Raw genomic sequence first — 12,199 nt, 5'->3', positions numbered from 1 at the left:
ATGCCCAGAGAGATTCAATGACTTGACTTTTTTTTTTTTTTTTTTTTAGGATTTTATTTATTTATTCATGAGAGACACACAAGAGAGGCAGAGACACAGGCAGAGGGGGAAGCAGGCTCCATACAGGGAGCCTGATGCGGGACTCCATCCCAGGACTCCAGGATCACGCCCTGAGCTGAAGACAGACGCTTAACCACTGAGCCACCCAGGCATCCCTCAATAATGTGACTTAATCAGAATTCAAAACTTGGTGAAAACAACCCAAATGCCCATTAATGGGCAAATGGAAACAGAAATGCAGGATATCTGTACAATGGACTATTACTCAGCCACTAAAAGGAATGAAGTGCTGGTGCATGTTATGTATTAGGATTCAGGATTCTGTATCAGGATTCTCCAGAAAAACAGAAAAACAGGATTCAAGATTCTGTATCAGGATTCTCCAGAAAAACAGGACCAATAGAAGATATATACATATATACCTCATATAGTAATGTTATCTATTAATAGATATAAATACACTATATATTAACATATGTCATACATTAATATTACATCATATATAATAAGGAATTATACCATGTGATTATGGGGGCTGACAAGTCCCAAGACCTGCAGTCCCAAGACCTCAGGAGAGCTGACAATGTAGGCTCCAGTCTAAATCTGAGTCCAAAGGAAGGAGAGGACTGATGCCCCAGCTAGAAAACAGTCAGGCAGGGAGAGAGAACAAATGCTCTTTTGCTCAGCATTTTCTTTCTACTCAGCCCTTCAGTGCATTGAGTGAGGCCCACCCACAGGGGACCTCGGGGGTGGGGGAAGAGCCATCTCCTTTTCTCAGTCTATCCACTCAAATGTTCATCTCAACCAGGAACACCCCTATAAACACACCCAGAATGTTTATCCAAATACCTAGGCACCCTATGGCTCAGTCAAGCTGACACAGAAAATAAACCATCACATGCTATATAACATGGATATGCCTCAAAAACATCATGCTAAAATGAAAGAAGGCAGGCAGCCCGGGTGGCTCAGCGGTTTAGCATCACCTTCGGCTGAGGGCGTGATCCTGGAGACCTGGGATCGAGTCCCACATCGGGCTCCCTGCATGGAGCCTGCTTCTCCCTCTGCCTGTGTCTCTGTCTCTCTCTCTCTCTGTGTCTCTCATGAATAAATAAAATCTTTAAAAAAAATAAAAAATAAAATGAAAGAAGGCAAATGCAGAAGGTTACAGGTTGTACAATTCCATTTACATGAAACACCCAGAACAGGCAACCCTGGAAATAGACAGTGATTATGGTTGCCACGGGCTGGTGGGGAGTGGGGAATGGGGAGCTTAATGGGTATGGGGTTTCCATTTGGGGTGATGAATGTGAAAATGGGGTGAAAATGGTCTGGAACCAGGTGGTAGTGACGGTCGCACAGCACTGTGAATGGACTTAATGCTGCTGAATTGCACACTTGAAATTGGTTAAAATGGTACATTTTATGTGGTGTTTTTTTTTTTTTTTTGCCACAAAAATAATAATTTTTAAAGCCCTGGTGCCTCTGTCTTTGAAGACCTTGTTCTCACACAGCTCGATGTGCCTCTGCCTCATTCCTGGTTCTCAGGCCCTACCTTGCAGCTGGGTCTCCCAGGAAGAAACCGCTCAGTCCATCAGTCTCTCTGCTGCAGGGGTGCTGGGTTTTCCAGGCCACCCCTCACTTCTCCTCCCTTCCCACAAGTGCTGGACCTGGGCTCCGCCCTCCAGTAGGCACCTATGCCATCACTCATTCCAACTTCCCTCATGCTTGTGGCTCTTGGCTGATTGCTCCTTCACCTCTCTGAGGCTCCACCTGGTCCCAGCTCCTGGTCTAAGGCTCATCTTCAGCCTGTCGCTGTGCGGGCTGCAGTTCCATGGGCTGCTGCCCTGCCAGCCTGGGCCCGACCGCCCCGGGGAACGGGTCAGGCTGACCTGCGTCGAGGGCTTTCAGTGTCCTCCCCAATCACCATCCGTCCTCTCCTCCTGGAGACTCTTCCTTCCTCCTCTGCTCTCCTATTCTCCACTCCTTGTCCTGCTTTCCTGACTCCCTGGACCTGTCAACACATTCCCAAAGTGACAATTGGTCCTCTGCAGAAATTGAGTGAAGGCTACTCGTTCTGGCCCTCTTTGCCCTTCTCCAGCTGGGCCTGTGTTCCCAGAAAATATGTGGGTGTTCCCCCACCTACCTAATTAATCTTCCCAACCGGCAGGTACATCTAGGAAAGATGGTGCAACAGGGAAAGAGCTACATAATCGAAACAGAAGAACTGAAACGCTAGGCATTTTGAACACAAAAGGAAAGAAGAAACCATCACGAGCTCAAAGGAACATGGCTGGGGACCCTCGGGGCCTTACAGCAGCACTGCAACCCCACGATGCTGGCAGCGAGGCCTTCCATCCATGTCCACCCCAAGGCCCCTGTCTTGTCCTGCAGGTGCTAATTCCATTGCACCCCATCTCCCTGCCAGGGCGAACCACATCTCAGCACCTCGGTGGCCTTCAGACCCCCAGAGACAGGGGACACAGCCTGCTCATTCTCTGAAGAAGTGACCTCACTTTCATTTGCTATGAGTTCCCCAAAGTCCCTGCCTGAAAGGGATAAAGTCATTAGACATGTAAGGAGGGAAAAGAGTCCTTTTCCTCTTCTCACTACCGGGGTGTGGGGCGGGGGGGGGGGGGGGGGGAAGGGTGGAGGAGGGGGCAGGCTGTGTCTAGGAGAGATGGTGTAGCAGGAAATGGCCTGACTGAGGCCTGGCTCACCTGTGCAAGTCAGGGAGGCTAGGAGGACTCGGGGACCCCCCAGACTTCCGGGGGGGGCAGAGGGAAGAGAAGTATAGGAGTGGGGAGACAGGTGTAGGGCTCCAGCTTGGAAAAAAAACAATCTCATGCTGATGGAGAGAATGAAGCAGTTTCCTCCTACTGGGTCCTGCAGTCCCTGCCCTCAGGGGGGTTTTGCCTCCTAGGGGAGGCAGGGGAGGCGAGGCACAGACTCCAGGCCAGGGGACACCTGTGTACTCTCAACAAGCAGTAAGTCTGAAACAAGGATTCTGAGGAAGGCAGGAGCACTAGCACTTTTTGGAGAAGGGTCAGCTTGATCCAAACCTCAAGCAATGAGTGGGAGCTGGGACATTCTGGGGAGAACATTCTAGGTGCAGGCCCCTGTGACACAGTCAGGAGGCAGTGAGTAGAGGAGCCCGGCCAAATAGAGTCTGAAAAGGCCAAGGAGAAAAGGTTGGAAAGAGTGCAGGCCTGCCCAGCGGGACTTTGGGTGATCAGGAAGAAATGGTGGTGCTCTCCCTAAAATGAAATGAGATACTTGAGGTGAAGCCCTAACCCAGCCCTGGGCACTGTCTGCACCTCCAAAAATGTCAGTTCTGGTTTTCCCCTTCTGGGCTGAGCTGCCTGTGCCTTCTCCTGCAGGCTGTGGCAGCTATAGGGGTTGGTGAACAGGAAAGGAAATTTTTTTGTATATTTTTTTATTGGAGTTCGATTTGCCAACATATAGTATAACGCCCAGTGCTCATCCCGTCCAGTGCCCGTCACCCAGTCACCCCATCCCCCTGCCCACCTCCCTTTCCACCACCCCTTGTTCTTTAAAATCCTGGCAGAGAGAGTGAGGAAGGTGGGAGAGGGGCTTGAGGAAAGTGAACCCAAGCCTGTTCTGACCGAGGTCTGGCAAAGACCACAAGCTCTAAAGGTATGCACTGAGGTCCCAGTGCTGGGAAAGTTCCTGGAATGGGAAGCTTTGCAGTGATCCCCCTCACGCCCTGCCCAAGGCAATAAGATCATGCCTGAAATCTTTTCCGGAAAGCTCTCTAGAGCTCTCAAGCAGTGGGGGCTGCCAGGCCCTTGTCCCCCAAGCAGAAGCAGAATGTGTGAGGTAGAAAGGGAGAAACTCTACCCTCCCTTATCAATCATTGTTGCCAGCCATTTTTCACTCCAGCTAAAATTTAAGAGGTATTTTAAAATGCATCCAGGCACAATAAAACCTTGTTTGAAGTTTAAAATATAGCTTGTCAGATGAGTATTTAGTGGTGTGTTTTAATATGCATAAGTGCAAACCGTAGTTTAATGTGTAGGCTAAAGTACACATTAGCAATTTCATAAGTGATCTAAATTGCAGTGTACATGAGCAACTTGGTGGGGAGGGAGGGGCGGGGGAGAGAGGGAATCAAACTATCATAACACCCTGGGATCTCTTTTCTATTTTCTTTATTCCCCGAAGTAGGACCTTGAATTCCCAGGTGAATTTATAATGGAATTTCCTCTTACGTATTTATTACTTTATGTTATGTTTTATTGAGATGGAACTCACATGACATAAAATTAACCCTTTTACACATATAATTCAATGGCATTTAGTACACTCGCAGTGCTGTGCTGTGTAATGTCACCTCCATGTACTTCCAACACCGACCTATCACCCCCCAAGGAAACCCTGCATCCATCAGGCAGTCATGCTCCCCATTAAGCAATCATTCCTGATTTCCCCTCCCTCTAGCCCCTGGCCACGACTAATCAGCTTGCCATCTCTATGGATTTACCTATTCTGGATCTCTCTCTTTCTCCTCATTTAAAAAATATATTTATTTATTTTGCTTTTGTTTCTTTCCTATGACACAGAGGAGCTTGTGTGTTTCTCTGGGCCACCAGCAATGAATGCCTGTTGCTTTGGAAGAATTCAGAGCTTGCAATGCTGGGAGCCATTATGTCAATTGTAGAAAGGAGGGGAACAGCAGGATAGATCCTAGCTTTCTAGGATCAATATAGGTAAGGCTTGGAGACCAGCCTACTAGGTTTTTTCCTAAGGGGGCTATTAAACTTCTTGTATCACCCACCCCTTGGCAGTCTGATGAAGCTCTTGGGTCTTCTCTCAGAACAATGATCTGAATAAAATAAAACATACGGGATTACAAAGGAAACCAATTATATTGAGATGCAGTTATAAAATACTGAAGTATTTGGTAGTCAAATATATGCTTCTTTATTAACACATCCAGTAACATCTAGCTGTGGCTTTAATAACATTGTACTTTTAAAATAGTGAGAGGTGTAAATTATATTTTGAAATATCTGTAACACTATAATATGATATGAAAATATCTGATTTCTACTGGTGGCAAAGTCATAGATACTCCTAATAATACCATAACTTGTTGCTTATGATCATAACTAAAGGGAACATGAATGTAAGTTTGTGAAGACAAAGATATAATTTAAACTCATCTAAGGTCACCCACAGATCTTAGTTAAGGATCCTTGCTCCGGGATCGATGGTTTCTAATCAGTTTTCAGCCAGGGAATCCCTCTGAGAATCTAACAAAAACTGTCTGCAGGTCTTCTCATTTAAAAAAAAAAAAGCATTTACCTACAGATAACAAAAATTATATCGCATCTGTGGGCCCCTTTGTGCCCATCCATGGACCATTTCAAGCCAGCAGACCTCAGGTTAAAGACTCCAGGTCTAGATGTACCAACTGCCAAGGGCATTGTGCCATTTAACAATTCTTTTTTTTTTTTTTTGGCTGTAAATAACTAACTCTGGAACCAGGCAGTTTTCGAGAGTCTTTGTGGGAGAAGCTTCTGGACAGTCTTATCTGTATCCCACACCTGGGATGAGTAAGCTCCATCCACGGCCAGGCTTTCAACTCTCTGATCATCATTCCATGTTCTGTTCATGTCAGAGTGGCCTCACCTGGGTCAGGTGCCCTTCTCTTCACTAAAGGAAGCTAGGCACCTGGATGAAATATGTCAGCAGACTGTATCTAATGAGGAAGAATAATTGTCAGAAGGAATCCGAGGCACTATTACCCAAAAAAATGGTTTTCAAAGAAAAAGAAAAGAAAAAATAATGATGTGGACATGAGGCAGGCAAAAGAGAGAGTTTACTTTACATTCCATGAAAAGAAGTGGTAAGTACTGAGATTGTTTTAAAGATTTTATTTATTTACTCGAGAGAGAGCAAGCCAGCATGAGTGGAGGGAGGAGCAGAAGGAGAAGGAGAAGCAGGCTCCCGTCTGAGCAGGGAGCTCCATGCAGGGCTCCATCCCAGGACCATGAGACCAGAACCTGAGACCAAGGCAGATGCTTAATCAACTGAGCCACCCAGGCGCCCCCGCTTTCTTTTTTTTAAAATTTAATTTTAATTTAATGTTTTGGGAACATTCTGATGTTTCTGAAATCGTAACAGGGCTCTTAATACGTGTATACACTGAAAGCAGCTCTCTCCTCCTCCCCACTCTCAGGAAGTATATCAGTGTTGCATCCTACCATGGAGGAGTCTTGGAAGTGAGGAAGAGTGGCCTTACAGAGTCAAAGCCGTTCAAGGTGACTCCTTGAAGGATTAGGAAGCACATTCGCACCTGTGCACTGTATGCCAGTTTCTTTTAACCTTTTCTAACGCATACTTTACCTAATTTGGCTGTTATTTCACATCAGATGTTTGTCGCACTCCTGAATGCAGGGATAAAATTCAATTCCATTGAATGGATGTTCACTGAACAGTAGCTACTAGCCAAGCTCTCTTCCAGGCACTGTGAGTACTACAGTAGGAGAATAACACAGAGCCATCTGCTAAGAGCTTACAGCTTGGAAGTAGAGACTGCACACACAGAGGATCAGGGTAAACTACTCGCCGGCACTGCTAACCTAAGTGATATTCCCTTGGAATGCTGCAAAGGGGAGTCAGGAGTTCAGAGAACAGAGGGTGGGCTAAGGAGAGGAGAACCTGGGGTGTCCCTGCCCTGTGCCTGTGTGGAAACAGGGCTTCCAGGGCCCCTCTCTGGAAGGAACGAGGCTCTGAGAAGCTGCACACCTCATCATGGTCATTATCTAAGAGTTATAGAAACTGTGGGTAAGGAGGGCCATGGACCTGATGGGCTTCTCACTGGGCCAATACCCAATCATCTCTCAAGTCTCTGCTTCACGGTCACTTCAGAAAGATCTTCCCAGACCTCTCAATTTAAACTTAGGTCGCTCTATTATACTCTCTGAGAGTACCTTGTTCTTCTCCTTCAAAACACTTAGCATGATTTGTAATTATGTTTATTTTTCTCTCCACTGGTCTGTGAGCTTCTCTCGGGAGGGAAAGGACTGTGTCTTTTTGCTTGCCTCCATATCCACAAAGTTCAATATATTGCCGGCACATACAAGGTGCTCAGTAAATGTGTGTGGAGTGATGGAAAGTTAAGTGCCGGCCAGAAACCATACCAGCGCTTTCTATTAATGATGAAGCTCAACTGGGAACAAGGACACAGTTTTTAAGAAACACCTTTTGATGTTAGAAATGTGCCAGACCGAAAGGGACAGCTGGTAGGCAAGTCATTGATGGGGATCTTGAGATTACAGATCTGAGAGTTAAGAAGCACCGCTTTTTGGTTTGGAATTTAAAACCCGAAACGGACTATTTACAACCTATGGAATGAAGGGGGCGCGTCCATTCTCCCCTCGTGGACTGTCCTGCCCTTAACGGGCCTCCGGGCGGGGGAGGGGGTGTGGAGTTAGTGGTCTTATTTTCCCAATCAAAAACCAAACTCAGAACAAAACTAAAAAATAAAAAAAATTAAAAAGAAAATAGAGAGAGAGAAAGAAAGCTTAAAGGAGTTAGAGGTTAGAGAAGCACGAAGACAGGCAAGTTAATGAAGCTCTTATTTCTCCTGAAATAGAAACTTAACATTTGCCAGCAGGGAGAAAGTCGTGAAGAAACTAAATTGACAGAATCCAGTGGTGTTCTTGGCTTAGTGGTGTTCTTGCCAGGGCTGCCGCAGCGGGCTTGCAGGAGGGACGCCTTCCCATCCTTCAGCTGAGGACTTACATTTCACGGGACCAGAGGCAGTGAGCATGAAGCTCTTGGTTGAACTTTTCGTCTGGACTCCGTACAAGTGAAGGCAGAGATCTTGAGGCTTTTCCTTATATGGGACTTTACAGCTTTCTGGAAGTGGGCAAGGATACCTTTCCGATAGAACTGAAGAAGTATGATTTTGTTCAAAGTCTTTGATTTTAAAAAAATATTTAAAATTACTACCGGTAAGAAAAAGACATGTTTATTGTAATACTGGATACTTATGCAGTGGTTCTCTCGGAGGAATTCAAATTCTAGCTAATTGGATGGAATGGGTAGTCTTGCTTCTGGTAGAAATGCAAATGTCTGGGGCTTAATGCTATACGACTCCTCAAGTATATGAGGTTTGGTATTTTCCCCTTTTGGATTAGGGAATATGAATTTCACCCCTTGCCTAGTTCTAAAAAAGTCTTTCCATAAGGTCAGGCTTCTGGGAATTCATATCAGATTGAAGTTCAACTGACACCTTGAGGGGTTCATTGTTTGACCTCTGGGTTCAGCTAGGCCTTACTTAAATGTTTGAGGTCTGTTTTCCCCATTGTTAAAAAAGTACTAAAACCATATCTCTTCTTAGCATTAAGTAGCTTTCCTTTGGTAGAACAGACTCACCCTGCCACAAGCACGTATGCATTTGCATGCGAGTGTAAGGACACACACACACACACATACACACACACACTCGTAACTGACCAGACCTCCAACTCAGGGCTTCGTTCCCAGCGAGACATTTCCAGAGCCACAGTCACAGATGAAGTCCTGGGAGTGAAGCCTCCTTAGCCCCATGTCCTAACCAGTGGAGCTGTATGGCTGCCCAGTAGACTTGAGAAAGGGAAACAGAGGCAGGGTGTGCATGACTAAACCAATAGCCATAAGTACAGGATGAGTGACAGGACACTGAGTCTGCTGAGACCCTGCAGGGCTTACCCAGGTGCCTGAGATCGAAAAGCGGTCATTTCTGAGGTTTTCAGGTTGCATGGACCAGTACTGTTACAAAAACAGTTGGGGGGTGGGGGAGTGGGCAACTAAGGTTGCCAACTTTTGATTTTGGCAAAAAAAAAATCTTGCTCTTATGACTCTCGTGTTGCCCCTGAATGGCCAAAACCTCTCCATAGGCCTGCTGCCCTCCGTGGATGAGCCTGGAATTCCACAGCAGGCTGAAGGAGGAGGTTTAGGAAGCTCTGCTGCTGACCTCTATTCCTGGCAGCTGCAGCCAGACTGCGAACCCAGTTTCAGTTCTGAGGGCTCCTACTTCTGTAGACGCACAGAGGCACTGAAACTTCACCATCGGAGACCTCCCCCTCCTGCTGCACTGCTTCTATGGTTTATCCCTGGTGCAGCACAGCACCGCACATCGCTGATGCACAAGGTAGTGTTTCCCGATTTAGCCTCGAGTGTGAGTCCTTGTCCCCTTCACAGGGTCACATGGGGCCCCAGTGCGGCACGTCTTCCAGAAAACCTATCCTCTCCATGTTCTCTGTCTTCACTTTCTTCCCAGCATCCCAGGAGAGCAAAGAATGAGGCACAAGTGCTCATCAATCAACTCTGCTTGGGCCCTGTTTGCTTACGTCCCGTGGCCGAAGCAGGTCCTATGACCTAGCCTAGGGTCAGCGGGGGAGAGAGGGCAGCGCAAGGCCATGGATACCTGGGTGTGATTCGTTAGAGGTCATTCGTGCAACGATGTGTGAAGTTCCCTTCTTAGACACGCGTTGCGAGATACAGAACTTTAACTTATAAATTATGAAGCTTTCACAAAGATACAATATAGACTTTATTACCAGTATAAGGAAGCATTTGGAGTCACATTAAGGGACTGAATCCTACATCAAATGGCTCTGCTTGCCTCATAAAATTATTCATTAATTTTTAGCAGTGGCCTTGGGAAGTTATGTACATAATATTTAGAGGAAAGTGGCATTTACAATTATAATGAATTCAAGCAAGCCACACAGTAATACCTCTGCCCCAGATTGGAACTTGAGGCTTGCGAATTTCATATTTAATGGCATGCACGTCCCCCCATCGCTCTGCCCTCGAACGTGTGGTGGTCCGTATGCGCCTGTCTCATCTACCAGAACTCAAACTCCTCTGAAGGCTGCCGTCTCACCGCACCCATGTTCATCTTCCTTGATCTTCCAGCACCTACACTACTCAGTTGATGCTCCCTAAATGCTTGTTAAATTAATTATTCACTAGTTGCCTTTTATTAAACACCTATTATGTTCCAGGGACTTCTCTCAGAGACAAGGTCACCAATTCTCTCTCAGAGCCACAGATGAGTGTTATTCTCTACAGTTTACCCCTTTGGGGACTGACTGGGGTGTGCAAGGCCCACGGTGTGTGGGCTGGCATTCCAGCCCAGTCCCATCCCAGGTCAGGACACTTTCCTCACTGCTGCTTTAAGTGAGCAGCAGGAAACAGGTGGCCAAAAGTGAAAAGGTGGCATCCATGTGCGGAGAGAGAGGCAAAGGGGAGAGGAAGAGGTAATAGATTGGGGGGGGGGGGGTCTGCACTCACACTGTTCAGTGCCTTTGCAATAAAATAAACACTTGTTAATTAAGAGATTGGCCACCAGAAGGCTGGTTGAAAGCCCTGCAGGAGAGCCAGCTCTACAGCTCTTTAAAAGATCAACAGTAGTGAATTCTTGGTGGTGGGCAGAGGAGGGGCTGGGGAGGCCCGCTGCCAGGGCCCGCCCTCCTGGGCAGGTGACAGTTCCACGGGCACAGGGCATTAAGGCTGTCCTCAGGTGAAAGGTGGCCATTTTTTTGCCCATAGTTTTTATTACCTACTAGATCAGCAATACTAGAAAAAGCGGCCGTTCAGATACGACAGTATACAAGGCGGGTGTGTGTGTATGTGGCGGGGCAGCGGTGCAAAGTGCTTTACACTCCACGCATGATCTCATCTAATCCTGAGCACAACGCATTTGACAGAGATTTGATTATTGATTTACAGCCAGGGAGATGCGCTTTCCGGAGATTTCCCGGCTTTTAAGCGGTCGATCCAAAACCGAATTCTACTCGACTAAAAGCGCCGCACGGCACTGAGCTGAGGGCTTTGCGCGGCTTCGGTGCAGGTGGGAGGTGGGAAACTAAACGGTGAATCGCACGTGTCCGTGTGATTTACGAATCCAGGTCCCGGTCGGGACGCCCGGCGGCCTGGGGTTTGCAGCCTCCGGGGCGCGGGCTGCACAGCTTCGTGCCGGTCCTTCGCTCGGTCGCTCCCTCCCCGCGTGGCGGCCGCGCACTCGCGTCTCCCAGGCAGGGCGGCCTGGCCCAGCGCAGGGAGCCCGGCCCGGGCACGGCCCCGGGCGCCGCCGTCGGGGAGCGGGAGGTGCGTCCGCGGGGGGCGGGGGGTGCAGCGGCGGCGCGAGCGGCTGGGCGGTCCCGGCGGGCTCCCCGGAGGCGGCGGCCTGCGGAGGCGGCTGGGAGGCGGGCGTGGGGGCCGGGCGGGGGCGGGGGCGGGGGCGGGGGCGGGTCGGCCGGCCGGTTAGGGTTAGGGCGCGAGGATTCGGCTTCCCGGCGGCAGAGGGCGCCTGGCGCTGCGGTCCGGCGCGTCGGAGCCGCCCGCGCGGGCGCCGAGAGGAGAGGAGAGGCGAGGCGAGGCGAGGCGAGGCGGGGAGCGCGGGCGGCGGCGGCGGCGGCCACTGCCACGTACTCCCGGCGGCGGCGGCGGCGGCGGCGGGAGGTGAGCGCGGGGGGCGGGGGCGCGGGCGGGGGCGCGGGCGCCGGGACAGCGGGTTCCCCGGTTCCCGCCACGCCGGCTCCGCTCGCTCCGCCGCGCCGCGCCGCGCTGCCGGCCGAGGCCCGGGCGCCGAGCGGGTCCCGAGCGCAACTCGTGCGGGCGGGGCGGCCGGGGCGGGCGGGGCGGCGGGGCGCTCGGGACGGGAATCCCCGCGCTGCGGGGCCCGGGCCGCGGCCGGAAAAGTTGGGGCCGGGCGGGAAGTGCGGGTGCGGGGCGGCCCCGGGGCGCGGCGAGGGGGGTCCCGGCCGGGGGGCGGCGCGGAGCCGCGGAGGGGGTGCGCTCCGGCCTCGGGCTGCGGGGGGAGGGGGGAGGGGGGAGGGGGAGGGGCGGGGAGGGGAGGGGAGCCCTCCGGGGCCAGCCCGGGGCGGCGGTGGGGCGGAGCGATGGGCCGTGCGCTCTGCATACCCCGCCCGCGTGGGGCAGACCCCGAGACCCGGTCGGGCTCGGCGAGTCGGGGCCTCGGCGCCTGCAGGGCGGAGGGGAGCTCCCGCCCGCGCTCCCCCGCCGCGGGGTCCCCCCCCCCCCGCCCCGGCTGTCGGGTTGGTCTCCCACTCCGCAGCGCTTCGGGCCTGGGGAAGTTGAGGAGGGCTCCCTGGGT

General features: G+C 50.5%; 1 protein-coding gene across 1 annotated transcript in view; it reads left to right on the top strand.

The window, feature by feature from the left end:
* Positions 1–11,443: 11,443 nt before the first annotated feature.
* Positions 11,444–12,199, top strand: part of SMCO4 (single-pass membrane protein with coiled-coil domains 4) — a 62,806-nt gene continuing 62,050 nt past the window's right edge. The window contains exon 1 of the transcript XR_012015846.1: positions 11,444–11,544. The gene's annotated coding sequence lies outside the window, so the exon portion shown is untranslated. The remainder of the gene's footprint in view (positions 11,545–12,199) is intronic.

This window comes from Canis lupus, chromosome 23 (assembly GCF_048164855.1).
Source record: "Canis lupus baileyi chromosome 23, mCanLup2.hap1, whole genome shotgun sequence".
NCBI lineage: Eukaryota > Metazoa > Chordata > Mammalia > Carnivora > Canidae > Canis > Canis lupus.
This window is presented reverse-complemented; position numbering and strand designations above follow the sequence as displayed.